This window comes from Staurois parvus, unplaced genomic scaffold (assembly GCF_062004578.1).
Source record: "Staurois parvus isolate SC_StPar_1 unplaced genomic scaffold, SC_StPar_1.0 ptg000151l, whole genome shotgun sequence".
NCBI classification, from domain to species: domain Eukaryota; kingdom Metazoa; phylum Chordata; class Amphibia; order Anura; family Ranidae; genus Staurois; species Staurois parvus.
In genome coordinates this window covers 20,727,501-20,745,433 of record NW_028317947.1, presented here as the reverse complement: position 1 = coordinate 20,745,433, position 17,933 = coordinate 20,727,501, and the positions used below count along the sequence as shown (strand labels likewise).

Sequence of the window (17,933 nt, the reverse complement as noted above, 5' to 3'; positions counted from 1 at the left end):
TATCTGGTCTCCCCGGACCCTGCATTCACTATATCTGGTCTCCCCGGACCGCGCATTCACTATATCTGGTATCCCTGGACTCTGCATTCACTATATCTGGCCCCCCCCCCCGGACCCGGCATTCACTATATCTGGTCTCCCCGGACCCGGCATTCACTATATCTGGTCTCCCCGGACCCTGCATTCACTATATCTGGTCTCCCCGGACCCTGCACTCACTATATCTGGTCTCCCCGGACCCTGCACTCACTATATCTGGTCTCCCCGGACCCTGCACTCACTATATCTGGTCTCCCCGGACCCTGCATTCACTATATCTGGTCTCCCCGGACCCTGCACTCACTATATCTGGTCTCCCCGGCCCCTGCATTCACTATATCTGGTCTCCCCGGACCCTGCATTCACTATATCTGGTCTCCCCGGATCCCGCATTCACTATATCTGGTCTCCCCGGACCCTGCATTCACTATATTTGGTCTCCCCGGACCCTGTATTCACTATATCTGGTATCCCTGGACCCTGTATTCACTATATCTGGTATCCCTGGACCCTGCATTCACTATATCTGGTCTCCATACTACATGGAAATGCAATTATTTTAGTAAATATAAACTGCTAAATACCTTTTCTCATCAGCAGTTACAGTAATCTTGAGACTTCTATCAGTGTCCAGCAAAGCACTGGTTAAAGGAGGAGTTTTAATTTTGTTCTAGGAGGATGCAGAACCCCTGACCTCTGTCTGGACAGTGCTGATTGGCCCTGTGCTGATCACATGCACTCTCCCAAAAAAAAACCTCTAGCAATACACACCAAACTGAGCAAGTGCAGAGTGTCTCCAGAGGGGGGCACTGGAAGAAGGGGAGGATCAGAGAAGACAGGGTCAAACAGCATTTTTACACAATGCAGAGGAGTCACCGAAAACAGGAAGTGCCTGAACCAATGATCTTCATGGCAGGATCACCAGGCTTCATTTTAATGAAAGCTTCAAATATTAACAAAAACCTGTGAAAATGCTTTTAAAGTGACATTAACCAATTAAAGCTCAGTGAGGTCCCAGTGATGGAATTCACACAGACAATACTGGGGCGTCATTCACTATCAGAATGAGGTCATCTTGGTCACACGTGTCTACAAGGCAGTTTTCCCAAAATGCCTTTCTCAACACCCCAGTGCTGATTGGACAATTCTATAAAAGGAAGAAGTGGGTGTTGTAGCTGCTATTCTTTATTAGCCAATCATCACTTTCATTCAGCTAAGGACCTCCCTCGACGACGCCCTTAGCAGACAGCGCAGGCAATGCCCTCCCTCACGTCTGCTCTCAGCCAATCACCCCTTGATCATCCCCCTTTTCTCCTCCGTAACACGGAGGGCGTTGTCCCAGTCGCCCCGCCCACGCACGGAGGCGCTACCAAATTGCTTCTCGCCCCTTCTCAGGCTTCTCTCTTTAAGGCGTGGCCCTCCAAACCCTCCCACATGTCTCGCCTCGACCAATGGCCCTTTGCCTTTCTCCTCCCTCTTACGACGGGAAAGCTCTGCGCGCCCCCGCCGCCGACGCGCGCTCCCCACCGACCCGATTTTGGCGCGTTTTTTCCCCTTCTCGTGGACGCGCCCCGTGCTCCGGATCTCGCGAGAAATCCAGCGGTTTCACTATCGTGTTTACACTAATTAAACCCATTACCCCCGATAATCCGAACCGAGCCAATCCGGATTAAGTCGGCCTGGTGGTTCCGGAGCCGAGCCCGCAGAGAAGTCACCATACAACACCCCTCCACCCCAGTCCACCTCACTGGTCGCCCCTCTCTGACGTAAAAATCGTTTTTTTTCGGTAATTTGTGACGTAAAATATCGCTCCTTCCATCTGACGGGGCCCGAGCTTTTATCCCTGGGGTGGGGGGGCCGCTCTGAGGTCACCTCCCCCGCCCCCTCATGACTGGGTTGCCCGCGTTGGGGAAGGGCGGCGCGGGGATCCGCGTCTAGGAAAGCTCGGGGATTTGCGGCCTAGTGTCGGCTGGGTGACGGGGAGCACGACGGCCGGGAGAGGAGGGGAAGCGGAGGAGAACCCCCACAGGGGGGGACGAAGACACCCACACCGAGGGACGGAGGTAAGGACAGCAGGGAACCGCTCACTACCAGGCCGAGACCCAGACATCCTCCATAGGCCCGGCACACCCCGTACACCTCTCACCCCCATCATCACCCCGACCTTCACCACCCAGCCATCCCCCCACATCCCACCGCTCCAGACACATTCATCTCCGGAGCTGGAGGGCCAATTCTCTCCACATCACCATCTCTATACCAGACCCATCATATGCCAGACTCCTCCATCCTGATCTATAATACACCTCCACATCACCATCTCTATACCATCCCCATCATCATATACCAGACTTCTCCATCCTGATCTATAATACACCCCCATCATCACCCCACATCCCACCGCTCCAGACACATTCAACTCCGGAGCTGGAGGGCCAATTCTCTCCACATCACCATCTCTATACCAGATCCATCATCATATGCCAGACTCCTCCATCCTGATCTATAATACACCTCCACATCACCCTGACCTTCACCACCCATCCATCCCACCGCTCCAGACACATTCATCTCCGGAGGTGGAGGGCCAATTCTCTCCACATCACCCTCATCTCTATACCATCCCCATCATCATATATACCAGACTCCTCCATCCTGATCTATAATACACCTCCACATCACCATCTCTATACCATCCTCATATATATACCAGACCCCTCCATCCTGATCTATAATACACCTCCACATCACCCCAAACTTCACCACCCATCTATCCCCCCACATACCACCGCTCCAGACACATTAATCTCCGGAGCTGGAGGTCCAATTCTCTCCACATCACCATCTGTATACCAGATCCATCATCATATACCAGACTCCTCCATCCTGATCTATAGTACACCGCCACATCACCATCTCTATACCATCCCCATCATATGTATGCCAGACCCCTCCATCCTGATCTATAATACACCTCTACATCACAATCTCTATACCATCCCCGACATCATACCAGACTCCTCCATCCTGATCTATAATACACCTCCACATCACCCATCTCTATACCATACATATGTATGCCAGACCCCTCCATCCTGATCTATAATACACCTTAACATCCCCATCTCTATACCATCCCCAACATCATATATACCAGACTCCTCCATCCTGATCTGTAATACACCTCCATCACCCTCATCTCTATACCATCCCCTACATATATATACCAGACTCCTCCATCCTGATCTGTAATACACCTCCACATCACCCATCTCTATACCATCCCCATCATCATATATATACCAGACTCCTCCATCTTGATCTATAATACACCTCCACATCACCCTCATCTCTATACCAGACCCCTCCATTCTGATCTATAATACACCTCCACATCACCCTCATCTCTATACCATCATCATATATATACCAGACTCCTCCATCCTGATCTATAATTCACCTCCACATCACCCTTATCTCTATACCACCCCCAACATCATATATATACCAGACCCCTCCATCCTGATCTATAATACACCTCCATCATCCTCATCTCTATACCACCCCAACATCATATATATATATACCAGACCCATCCATCCTGATCTATAATACACCTCAACATCACCCTCATCTCTATACCATTCCCATCATATATACCAGATCCCTCCAACCTGATCTATAATACACCTCCATCACCCTCATCTCTATACCATCCCCAACATCATATATATACCAGACCCCTCCATCCTGGCCTATAATACACCTCCACATCACACACTTATCTATGTACATAGCCATACCAGATATACACTATATTGCCAGAGGTATTGTCCCCGCCCTCCAATCATGTGATTCAGGTGTTCCAATCCCCTCCATGGCCACAGGTGTATAAAATCATCACCTAGGCATGCAGACTGCTTCTACAAACATTTGTGAAAGAATGGGTCACTCTCAGGAGCTCAGTGACTCCAAGCGTGGTCCCGTGATAGGTTGTCACCTGTGCAATAAGTCCATCCGTGACATTTCCTGGCTACTAAATATTCCACGGTCAACTGTTACCCCAGGTTCACATCTGTGCAGGCAGTGCCCCTGCGGATCCACACAAAAATCTGTGCATCTGCACCACCCGCACAGAGGAATGCGGACCCTCTAATTCTACTGGCACGCCACCCGCACTGGAAAACACAACTGTACTGGGAACCGAGGATGCATTTTCCAAAGAGGTTCAGAGACGTCTTCCCTGCGTGTCACGGGGTTCGGGAGTCCATTCAAATGCCCACAGAAAACACAGCCCGCGAGATGTGGACCTAGCCTAAGTAGTATGATAAAGTGGAAGCAACTGGGAACTACAGCAACTCAGCCACCAAGTGGTAGGCCACGTCACATGACAGAGCGGGGTCAGCGCATGCTGAAGTGCGCAGAAGTCACCAACTGTCTGCAGAGTCAATAGCTAAAGACCTCCAAACGTCATGTGGCCTTCAGATTAGCCCAACAACAGTGCATAGAGAGCTTCATGGAATGGGTTTCCATGGCCGAGCAGCTGCATCCAAGCCTTACATCACCAAGTGTAATGCAAAGCATCGGATGCAGTGGTGTAAAGCACGCTGCCACTGGACTCTAGAGCAGTGGAGATGGGTTCTCTGTTGTGACCAATCATGCTTCTCTGTCTGGCCATCTGATGGACATGTCTGGGTTTGGTGGTTACCAGGAGAATGGTACTTGCCTGACTGCGTTGTGCCAAGTGTAAAGTTTGGTGGAGGGGGGATTATGGTGTGGGGTTGTTTTTCAGGGGTTGGGCTTGGCCCCCTAGTTCCAGTGAAGGGAACTCTTAAGGCGTCAGCATACCAAGACATTTTGGACAATTTCATGCTCCCAACTTTGTGGGAAGAGTTTGGGGATGGCCCCTTCCTGTTCCAACATGACTGCACACCAGTGCACAAAGCAAGGTCCATAAAGACATGAAGGAGCCAGTTTGGGGTGGAGGAACTTGACTGTCCTGCACAGAGTTCTGACCTCAACCCCATAGAACACCTTTGTGATGAATTAGAGCGGAGACTGCGAGCCAGACCTCCTCCCCCGACATCAGTCCTGACCTCACAAATGTGCTTCTGGAAGAATGGTCCAACCTTCCCATAGACACCCTCCTAAACCTTGTGGACGGCCTTCCCGGCATCTGGGCCTTGACGCTGAGCAGCTGCACATTTGCTTGCAATTAAGAAAAACGTGCTGAGAGCGTGCGCCCTGCACACTCCCAGCACACATGTCCGGTAGTCACGGAAAGGTCCCAATCTCCTCTTTCAATCAGGACCTTTCCTGATCATGTGACCGCCATGACAGCGAATCACGGCAGTCACATGACCCTAAAACCCCGCCCTGGCTTCTGAAACCCTTAAAGGGCTGGGAGGCGCCGGCACCAAGGGTTTAATAAGTGAACAGTACAGACTGGCAAATTCAATGCTTTGGATATCTTTATATATCCTTTTCCATCTTTATAAAGTTCCATTACCTTTTTACGCAGGTCTTTTGACAGTTTTTCTTTTCTGCTCCCTGTGGCTCCGTATCTAGCCTGCTCAGTGCATACATGTGACAGCTAACAAACTCATTGACACTCTATACATAGACACTGATTGCAATTCAAAAAAGCTGCAAATGTGTGAAATTAACCTTTAATTGCCATTTTTACCTGTGAAGGGACTGGCCTCGGGTGATACACAGAGATGAAACAAATTCTCCTACATAAGTTGTACCTGTCTGTCTGCAGTCTTCTCTACATCTGTCAAAGTCCTGAATTTTAAATCTTGTTTGAGAGTTCAGAAAAAAGGGGGTGGAGGACTGAAATTAAACCCTGTAGAGCTCAGTGAGGGGAGCTCTGAGAGCTGATTGAAGGGAAGAGACCCAGCTCACAGGAACAGAGCTGATGCTGTAAATCTGAGGGTCCCTCCCTGTCACCATTTTGTTTGTTTTTTTTTTTCTCGGTGTCAGGAAATTTTTCAGAAGCAGTTCGTGCCGATAGAGGAAAGAAGCAGCAGACAGAATTGACACTTGGTGCTCTGGATTGAGACAAGTACACACTATAGAAGCATATGCTTTGTTCATTTATTTCATGTCTGAGGTTTACTACCACTTAAGTGCTGCACAACCTGTTAGCACTATATAAATCCCGTACAATATCACACAATAATATATTGATCTTCATTTATATGCCTGACGTGTGTCCATCCCAATATGACTTCTGTTTTCTCTAGCCTCCTATACATACCAACCATGGATAATACCTCCTTACCATCACCAGCCATAGATTAGTCACTGATGTACATTCCTCCATAGTATTACCAACCACAGAATTAACACAGGTTTATATAGCTCCGTACCTAACACTGACGTGTACTCCTTCATACTATCACCAACCAGAGATCAACTACTGACTTATACACCTCCATGCCATCACCAACCATGGTTCAACCGTCGTCGTATACACCTCCATGCCATCACCAACCATGGTTCAACCGTCGTCGTATACACCTCTATGCCATCACCAACCATGGTTCAACCGTCGTCGTATACACCTCCATGCCATCACCAACCATGGATCAACCACTGATGTATATTTATTTTTACCATCACCAGCCATATTTCAACCACTGATGTTTACTCTATATCTTATAGCATCACCAGCCATAGTTCAACCACTATTTATATTTCTATACCAACCACTCTTGTATACTCCCCCATTCCATCACATCAATGGATCAACCACTGATGTATACTCCTCCATTCCATCACAGCCATAGAGCAAACACATTTGTAGATCTCTATACCAACCACTGATGTATACTCCTCCATTCCATCACAGTCATGGATCAACCACTGATCTACAGTTGTGGCCAAAATTATTCAACCCCCAATGCTGTAAAGGGGTTTAGGGACTATAGTGTACATTTGGAATTGTATTCAGAATCAAATCCTACAAGGACGTTGTAACTACCCAAATGCAACTAAAATGACATCAATTGTTTATGTAATACAGTAGTAAATGGTTCTTATGTGGTTTCTTCATTGCCACAATTATTCAACCCCTTAAAGACTACCACTCTGAAGAACAGAGGTTCATACAGGTGCTTTCCATCAGGTATTGAAAACACCTGTGGATGTCACCGAGCAGCAATCAAGCATAATAAGCACCAATTAGGCAGCTTTAAAATGACTGTGATACTCAGCTCCTTCTAGACATTTACTGGTGTGGTTACAAACATGGTGAAGGCAAGAGAATGGTCCAGGAAGACAAGAGAAGAGGTGATTTCTCTTCACAGGAAGGGCAATGGCTATAAGAAGATTGCAAAGATGTTAAACATACCAAGAGACACCTTAGGAAGCATCATTCGCAAATTCAAGGCAAAGGGCACTGTTGAAACGCTACCTGGTCGTGGCAGAAAGAAGATGCTGACTTCGACTGCTGTGCGCTACCTGAAGCGTAGAGTGGAGAGAAGTCCCCGTGTGACTGCTGAGGAACTGAGAAAAGATTTGTCAGATGTGGGTACAGAAGTTTCAGCCCAGACAATAAGACGCACACTGCGTAATGAAGGCCTCCGTGCCAGAACTCCCAGGCGTACCCCCTTGCTGTCTCCAAAGAATAAGAAGAGTCGACTGCAGTATGCCAAAAGCCATGTGGACAAACCACAAAAGTTGTGGGATAGTGTTCTGTGGACTGATGAAACAAAATTAGAACTGTTTGGGCCCATGGATCAACGCTATGTTTGGAGGAGGAAGAACAAGGCCTATGATGAAAAGAACACCTTGCCTACTGTGAAGCATGGTGGAGGGTCAATCATGCTTTGGGGCTGTTTTGCTTCTGCAGGTACAGGGAAGCTTCAGCGTGTGCAAGGTACCATGAATTCTCTTCAGTACCAGGAGATATTGGATGGAAACGTGATGCAGTCCGTCACACACCTGAGGCTTGGGAGACGTTGGACCTTTCAACAGGACAATGATCCCAAGCATACCTCCAAGTCCACTAGAGCATGGTTGCAGAGGAAAGGCTGGAACATTTTGGAGTGGCCATCGCAGTCACCAGACTTAAATCCGATTGAGAACCTCTGGTGGGACTTAAAGAAAGCAGTTGCAGTGCGCAAGCCTAAGAATGTGACTGAACTGGAGGCCTTTGCCCATGAAGAATGGGCGAAGATACCCGTAGATCGCTGCAAGACACTTGTGTCAAGCTATGCTTCACGTTTAAAAGCTGTTATAACTGTAAAAGGATGCTGTACTAAGTACTAAGATTGAATGTCACTTGGGGGTTGAATAAAACTGATAATGCTGTGAGCACAGAAAAGACATTTGTGGTTATTTCATTATAACTGTTATGTTATATTTGTCTGACCTACAAGTGCCTCTTTAATGTAAATGTAAGCAAGATGACTGAATGATCAAAAGCAATGTCAAACTGGCCAAAACACTCAATTTCAGTGGGGGTTGAATAATTTTGGCCACAACTGTATACTCCTCCACTCCATCACAGTCATGGATCAACCACTGATCTATACTCTTCCATACCATCACCAGCCATTGAGCAAACACATTTGTAGATCTCTATACCAACCACTGATGTATACTCCTCCATTCCATCACAGTCATGGATCAACCACTGATGTATACTCCTCCACTCCATCACAGCCATGGATCAACCACTGATGTATACTCCTCCATTCCATCACAGTCATGGATCAACCACTGATGTATACTCCTCCATTCCATCACAGCCATGGATCAACCACTGATGTATACTCCTCCACTCCATCACAGCCATGGATCAACCACTGATGTATACTCCTCCATTCCATCACAGCCATGGATCAACCACTGATGTATACTCTTCCATACTATCACCAGCCATAGTTCAACCAGTATTTATATCTCTATACCAACCACTCTTGGATACTCTTCCATACCATCACCAGCCATAGATCAAACACATTTGTAGATCTCTATACCAACCATTAATGTATACTCCTCCATAACGTCACCGGCCATGGATCAATAACTGATTTATACTCTAGAGATATATAGCTATATGAGGTGTTTCTAAAATGTTTGGTGAATGGTATTAGAAAATAAACATTGTAAGATACTAACTACCTTTATTTAAATAATTGCCATCCTGCACAACACACTTTGGGCAACGTTCATAAAGCTTCTGCAAACTGTCAGCACAGAGCTCTTTAGGAATCGATTGCAGAACTGCTTTCACACATTCTTGGACTGCCGTTATATCCTCAAAATGCGTGCCTTTCATGACACACTTCAGGCAGAGAAGCGGAAAGTCGCATGGGAGTACAGTGGATGATTGAGAACGAGTGCGCTGTGCTGAGGCAAGAATTGGCGCATACAGATCACTCAGTGCACAAGCGCGTTATCATGCAGCAACATCCACTGTCTAGTCCTGTGCAACTCTGGCCAAACACGGCAGATGAATCATTGCAACGGTTTCATAACTTCCTCGTAGAATGCAGCGCTCACGGTTTGACCTGCAGGAATGAATTCCTTATGGATGATGCCATTGTTGTCGAAGAAAGTGATCAAAATTGTCTTGACCCTGGACTTTTGTATGTGACTGTTTTTGGGTCATGGGGAAGATGGTGAATGCCATTCCATCAATTGCCACTTGGTTCTGGATTGAACTGGTAGCACCAGGTCGCATCCCCTGTGATGATGGTTCGCAGAAAGGATGGATACTGGTCTCACATGGTAATGAATACTCCAGAGGTTTCCATCCACTTTGCTTTCTGTTCACTTGTGTGGCACAAACCAGGAACAGATCTGCTTTGTGGATGATGGTGCACACCGTATCGTTGCTAATGCCCAATTCCTCCGCCATCATTCGTAGAGTCAGTCGCAGATCTCGTGTCAGCATTTATCGCACTCGCTCGATCATGTCTGTGTTTCTGCTTGTTGACGGTCGACTCGAATGTGGTTCATCCTCAGCCGTTTCCTTCCCATCGCAAAAGAGTTTGAACCAGTCGTAAACACATTTTCTGCTCACGGCTTCCACACTGTACACTTGCACCAACATTGCATGCGTCGCCATTTTGCCCAATTTGTAACCGAACTTGATGTTCCCTCATTGCTCCGTTGCTCTGTGACCCTTCCTCACATACAGACTATATTCGACTGCCCAGAGCGGCTTTACCCCCGATGGTCACTCGTACTCCACGCTAGGTGGCGCTTCTCAACGTGTCTCTGGATAGCCATGTGCATACGTGCGAACCTGTCCCATGTTGCCGTTGAGATATTAGACCATTCGCTTTTTAAACACGCCTCGTATCACTAGAACAGCTCCTGAATTCTACCCCTCTCTCCAGCATCCATGCACAGACCCTCTGTTAGTATAGCTCAGTATATCAACCAGTAATCTATACTCATGTGTGCGCTACATACTAATTTATATACCCCTGTTCCCATATGTTCCTTGTGTTAATGACAGATTTGTTGTATACTTTTGCACCAACATCATGCACACACTGGTCTTTTTATTGGTGATTTGTCCGTTATCATTCACTGATCTCTTCACCTTCATGCAAGCACCTTTCACATACTACTAATTTAAACTTCATAGTAACACCATCTACATCATAGCCCTAATTGAAGCAGTATTAAACCCCAAATCAAGTTTACAAATTGCAGTTTACTAGTCCTTTAGATGTGTTGGCTGCATTCGTTTTCTTTTTTCATTTTGACCCTGTGACCTGTCCAGTAAGTGTTATTTTATAAAGGATAGGAGGGGTTAGTCCCGTCTTTTTTTAAAAAGCTGTTAGCGGGAGTTCAGCTTTATTTAAGTCCATCCAAGTGCTGGCGCATCTAACACTAACCTCTCCACAGAGTAACAATGATGAAATCTAAAGGTGTCTCTGCTGTTTCTCTATCCGGAGTGGAGATACTGAGCGGAAGTGTGCTACTGGCTGATTCATTGGGTAGAAATAAAGAATGCAACCGGCACATCTAAGGATTGGTGAACTGCAATAATAGTACATTTTTGGGTTTATTACTGCTTCAATAATTTGACACTCCATATCAGCATTGCCCATTTGTCAACCTTTGTTATGGATTCATATCCACTCTACTAGCGCTAACCTAAACTGATGGCTTCTGGGCTTGCAAAAAAGGTGTCTTATGTAATAATTTATTTCATAATTACATTTCATAAAGTGTTCCAACTCTTCCTATCAACATAATTGTATATATTCTCTGCTTTCTAAAAGGTCTGAGAGTTCATTCTTTATGGATTTTATGCATCATATATTGGTTAATGACTCTTGTACTAATTTGTTAATTTGCAGGCCCTGCATTTATTTGCAGAGTCTTTAGCAGCTGCTACATTCTGTGTGAGGGTTTTTTTTTTTTTTTTTTTTTAAAGCTAAGCTTTACCTCATAGCTGGATTGTGCACTTAATACATACCTACAGTATACTGCCAAAAATATTGGGCTAGCCCTCCAGATGATTGGATTTGGGTGTTCCAATCACCTCCATGGATACAGGTGTATAAAATCATCACCTAGGCATGCAGACTGCTTCTACAAACATTTGTGAAAGAATGGGTCGCTCTCAGGAGCTCAGTGACTCCAAGCGTGGTCCCGTGATAGGTTGTCACCTGTGCAATAAGTCCATCCGTGACATTTCCTGGCTACTAAATATTCCACGGTCAGCTGTTAGTGGGATTATAACAAAGTGGAAGCAACTGGGAACAACAGCAACTCATCCACCAAGTGGTAGGCCACGTAAAATGACAGAGCGGGGTCAGCGCATGCTGAAGTACACAGTGCACAGAAGTCACCAACTGTCTGCAGAGTCAATAGCTAAAGACCTCCAAACTTCATGTGTCCTTCAGATTAGCACAACAACAGTGCGTAGAGAGCTTCATGGAATGGGTTTCCATGGCCAAGCCGCTGCATCCAAGCCTTACATCACCCAGAGCAATGCAAAGCGTCGGATGCAGTGGTGTAAAGCACACCGCCACTGGACTCTAGAGCAGAGGAGACACACTTCTCTGTCTGGCAATCTGATGGACATGTCTGGGTTTGGAGGTTTTCAGGAGAACGGTACTTTCCTGACTAATATATAAATACAAGTGAGCGCTAAAGAGCAGCTAGCACAAGAAATGAACCCCTTCATCTACAAAAAATGAACATATAAAAGTGATGTGATCAATTAGAAATAAAGCATAATATAAACATATTGTGTGCTCATGGGTTATATATATATATAAACAAAAGTCATCGGGTACAAATACTGCAGCTTTTGAATTTTAATAAAAGGACACTTGCCTGTCCAGGGATTCAGTGCTGTCCTCACCTGGGCTGCTCCTCACAAGTGTGGACCTGTGACTAGTCCCAAGAGGCTGCGGGGGAGGAAGGGGGTCAATTTCCACCCGAATCACGAAAAAAGGCATAAGAGCGGAAATTCCCTTGGGGTGAGGTTCTGCTTCAAATGTAAGCAATATATGCTTTTAAAATTTAATAAGAATTTAAAAACGTAACTGTGTATGGCTAGATTTATTAAACCTGAAATGTAACTTTTTTTTTTTTCTTTTCTTTCTGTATAGCTTTTGTTACGGTACTTAAACAGTAATGACAGATGTCCCACATTGTGTAGGTGTCTGGATCCTGTAGAAATTGTCTGTACAAGGGTATATGGAAGATGGATGCCCCTTCCTCTTCTTGATTCTGAATGTCTGTCTGCGTAGAAATCTTCACTGCCAGGATGTCCTGTCCTCTTCCTGTCGCTGAACTTCTAGACCTGTTGGGGTGAATAGCTTTAGGTTGAGCTGCTGTGAAAAAGTTGCAGCAGGGACCTGCCCCCTCCATTGCGAAGTCCTTAAGCATTGTTTACACTGCTTATAACATGATCTGTGACTGGGGGAAGAGTCGCAGGATTTTCTCCCTCATTCACAGTTTGTATTACAGGCAGTGATGATAATGAAAGAAGTTCTGTCGAGAGGAGGATGGGGCAGTTCCCCAACTCAACTTTTTTCAGAGCAGCTCAACCTGAAGCTATTCACCCCCACAGGTCTGGAAATTCAGAGACAGGAAGAGGACAGGACATCCTTGCAGTGAAGATGTCCACAGGATCCAGATGCCTGCACCACATGGGCAGTCTTCACTACTGGTAAATATTGCGACTAAAGCTGTACAGAAAACATTAGGGAAACTTCAGCTTTACATCAGATAAATTCTTTTATGTTTACTTTTAACACCATTTTCTTATGCTCAAAGTTTTGGGGAGGTGGACAGAAATGTGAAATGTCATCGAACAGGTTGTGCATTCATATTGTAAGTCATTTTGTAGTTTCAAGGAAATTACTTGAGAGCAGCATGGATGCAGTTCTTGCTGATCTCTCAACTTAAATTGCTAGTTACATGGCTGTCATGCCCTGCTGGCTTCTATAATCACTGATCAGAACACAGATGGGAACTTCTGACTCTTCTCTGACTTTCCTGATCTGCATACTTGTTATGGGTCAGTGACTGAGAATAGTGAAGCCAGAGGTTCAGCATAACACTCGGACAACTAGCTTTAGAGGGGGAAGATCAGGAAGGAGAACATCCATGTTTTTCTGCCGTACGTGAAGCTAAAGTTTAGTTAAATCGGTAGTAAACCGCAAAAAATACAATTAAAAAAAATCTTCTCTCTGCAAGTTAAGTGCATAATGTGCTAGTGAAAAGACTTACCTGAAAATGATTCCTCCAGCAGAGTGCTGTATCTGCTCCTCGTGGCTTCCATCTTCACCTGGGCTTCTCTCCGGGTTCGCAGGCTGCAGCCGTTTTGACTGGCTGAGCTGCAGTGACTACGCTCCCCGGGAGCCACGGCACGGCTACCTCAGTGGACGGAACGCCCTCCATTAAGGGAGCAGTGCGCAAGTGCCCGTAACATCACGAGCACTGCTAAAGTAAATATCTCCTGAACGGTGCGTGTTTAGGAGATATTTACTGTACCTACAGACAGGGACGTATGTATCACAAGGCATTTGCCTAGGGCGGCATTTTTTTAGGGGGGCAGCACTGCCCCTGAAAGAAGTGACACGTGTGGCATGGGGACCAGGTGGGATCCGAAAGAGGCTGCGGGTTGCTTGATGGTATATTCAGAGCCTGATTGTTGCTCCTGGGGATGTCCAGAGCTGTGAAGGTGAGTGTCTCTCTGTCTTTCACCCGGGTGTGTGTGTTATTGGAAGGCTCTCTTGGGTGAGGGCTGGTGTTGGCCAGTGTCAGGCTCTCTCTGCCGGGGAGGGGGGGCATCCGATTTTTGTGTTGCCTAGGGCAGCACAAAACCTAAATTCATCACTGCCTACAGGTAAACCTTATTATAGGCTTACCTGGAAGTAAAAGAGAAAAACGTTACTTTACTACCACTTAAAAAAACAAAAAAAAAAAAAAAACTTTTTTCTCTTTACAGCTTTGGTTACATTACTTACCTGCATTGAAATATGTCCAAAGATGTGCAGACTTTGTGAATTCCATAGAAATCTCCTATGCAGGTCTTGCCCGGTCCTCTTCCTGCTGCTGAACTTCCAGCTCCTGAACTTCCAGCTCCGTGGGGGTTTAGTAGCTTTGGGCTCCGCTGCACTAAAGATGATTCAATGGGGACACTCCCCCTTCTTCATTGAAGTTTTCATTGATAACACTGCCTGTAACACAATCTGTGAATGGGGGAGAGTCTGATTAGTCACAGGATACTCTTCCCCATTCACAGTTGTGTTATACTTGAGATGCAGTGAAAAAAAAAAAATGAGTGAAATCTCATTTTGATGTTTCAATAAAGTTGGCAGAAAAAAAACAGCTGATAAACAGCAGACTTCACACTGGCAATTGCCCACACGGTAAAACCTTGCATCGATGTGATTCCCAAGGTCTAGGTAAAATTGAAGAGTTTTAGACCAGTTTTGTTTTTGACTCTAATATTGTTTTAAAGAGTAAGAAGGGTGAAGACAATCACTGCATGTCAGATCCTCCATACCAGGTGTTGGATTCGTAGTGACTTTTATGATAATGGCTTAGTATGTCTGTCATTTGTGTGTTTTTTTTTTTTTTTTTTTTTTTTTTTTTTTGCAATTTAGTTGGTAGTGATTTAGTAAAGCAAGCGAAAAAAGACACATGGTTTCCTTTGATCATTTCTATCAGATATTGAAGTGGAAAAATTGTCAGGAAAAAAAGTCCTAATAGCTAGGTAAGACATTAAAAAGTGCCTATACAGTTTACAACCAGTAATACATTGTCTCAACCTGCACTGTGCCTAAAATCAGAGCCACTAGAGGCCAGTTAGCTGTCAGCCTTAAGATTTACTGCTGCTGAAGGGGGAAGAAAGCAACAGGAATGACAGACTGTGGGGAAGGAGAATAGAAAAGCAAGAGAGGTGACAGGACAAACTCTGCTGCCTGGAAGACAAAAAAATGAGTTAAGCATACATGGACAGTGTCTTGGCACTGATTCTCTCACCTTTCTTCCTCATCCTGGTGAACTTCAGCATTGTAATGCCCTGTATACACGTTGAGAATATCCCTTTTTTTGATTGTCGCTTTTTTTTTTCATGCTAGTCTTATGTCGAAAGTGAAAGTTACTAGTTAAAATTCTAGTACGACAGAGTAAACTTTAAGTAATGTATTTTCAGACGAAAACATTATTGGTTAAACAAATATCGTATGATCTGGTAGCGTACAGCAAAAATTTTCGTGCTTATCCCTTTGAGTCATTTCCGACAATTGTTGTGTTCTAGCGATCAGATTATCGTAAATCTCTATGAAAGCGGCATTTTTCGTACGATTATCTGATCATGTGTACAGGGATTCTAGCTTCCTCTCTAATGGAGCCAAAACATACAATCGGAGCTGATTTACACATGTGCGGATTGAAGCTCCGCTTTCACAGCGAATTGATACAATAGTTGTTCAGCGGTTCATGTCAGGTTTACATCCGGTTCAGAACAGGATTAGGTCAGGATTTTTTCCTGTTCACACATATGGGGTTTAGAAACGGTTCCCATAGAAGTCAATAGCCTGTAAGCTGCGCCTAAATCTGAAGGCACTGCTCAGAAATCGTACAGGACTCTTTTTCAAACAGGCATCACAGGAAACAATGTTATTTCACATGTACTGTGGATTGGATGTGGTTCAAACTACATACAATCCACATATATGTGAACAGGTTGAAAATTTACATATTTTATTTGAAGAAAGTTACAAAATTTTTGAGACTGAGAAGTAGAGGAGAGTTTGCAATAAGTAAGTGGCTTCTCCTGGGCTTCAGTAAAATGGCATCCTCCAGCAAGAAGAAACCGGAACGATGCTGGAGGCAATTCACAGCACACACTCATTTTAGTAGCATGATTATTAGAGTGAAATGTAAGTTCTTTTGTTAAAGAACATTTATTGATATCAAACTGTTATGGGTAAAATTCTGCTTTAATCTATGAACATTCTCTTGGCATTTTTGCATTGATTGTGGTTAGCACCAAATGACTTGCCCTTCTTTTGACCTTCAGCTTATATAGTAACCTGCTCTTTCATTTCCTTAGACTTTTTAGGAATTGTGTGTTTCCCCAACAAGAGATACCAATTATGTCCACATTGACAGTGAATGCATAACGTTTGTAGATCTGTTAAAAAAAAAAATGTTGATACAAACCAGCAAGGGTTTTCAAGTAGCTATTGGCTATATGTTGTTTTTTTTTTTTTCCCCCCATTTGACATTGAATAGAAAATGCCTAATAAATTGAAAGGACACATTTAGGACTCGTTTACACAAGTGTTGGCCTCTGAAGATTACTTTTTAGAAAGTGCTTGACAGGCTTTGAGAAGGCAATTTGGTGTTTTTTGTTTTGTTTTTAACTACTTTTTAACCTCAAGTGTAATCTAAGGGCCTTTTCATACGAGGTGGAATCTGCCTGCGATCATGCTGAGCATGCGCATGATAGGTCCGTGTCCGCTTACGCAGAGCCTGCTCTCCTGCATAGGCGGTCTTCTTACACGTGACTGCCATCCAATCCGATTCTCTGCATGGAAGGGGATCCCCATTGGTCTGTTTTTGGTGGATTGGATGTAGGCCGCTCTATAGAGGAGAATGGAGCTTCCGATCGGGTCCACCTGAAAAATGGATAGGCAGACCTGATTGGAACATTTTTGTGAAAGGGGCCTATGTCTTATGAGAAAAATACATTGCTTTACTTTTTTTTTTTTTTTTTTTTTTCTTTCTTTTTATTTTTTTTTAAACTGGCTATTGCCAGTCTAATGGCTTTGATAATCTTGGATTCAAGCAGAAGACACAGATCAGGTGTTTTTTACCAGACTTGTAACATTCTTGTCACGATTTGTAAATTAGAAGCATTTTGGTCAATGAAATGGTCCAATTGCCAGGCAATGGATCTCGATCCAGTGATGTACACGTGAGCAGAGGCTCTCTCAGTTCTTTCTCTTCTGGCTCAGAAATGGCATTGGCTTCTGCTATTTTCAATCACAGCCAGTGAATGGGGGAGTAGGGGGGGTGGCAGGGCTGGGCCATGCATTGTGTGTCTATAGACGCATGAGTGCGTTAAATAGAAAGGCAAAGGATTTTTAATTGTAAAATGAAATGCACCAATTGCTATATAATGTTTTTAATGTCCATTTATTCAACCAATTTTATGTCACCGTAGAAGTCTGAGATTTAGTCTTCACATTTTTGGTTCGAGAGATGTAGGAGATGTAGTTCGAGATGTAGTAATGTGGTGTAGTAAGGATGTCGTCCATTGGCAGGGTAGCTAAAAATCGATTTATTTATTTTTAAATCACAAAAATCGGATTTTGTTTTTTTTCTCTTTATCAAATTTATTTTAATAAAATGCTTTTGTCGTAAAAATCTATCTAAAGATGGTT

The 17,933-nt window shown here is 44.6% G+C and overlaps 1 protein-coding gene across 3 annotated transcripts in view; it reads left to right on the top strand.

The window, feature by feature from the left end:
- Window positions 1-1,412: 1,412 nt before the first annotated feature.
- The window catches only part of TLK2 (tousled like kinase 2), a 66,944-nt gene continuing 50,423 nt past the window's right edge, over window positions 1,413-17,933 (top strand). Inside the window, exon 1 of one of the 3 annotated variants that reach the window (XM_089674612.1) lies at window positions 1,413-2,102. The gene's annotated coding sequence lies outside the window, so the exon portion shown is untranslated. The remainder of the gene's footprint in view (window positions 2,103-17,933) is intronic. The other 2 variants (XM_089674610.1, XM_089674611.1) reach the window with 2 other exon arrangements.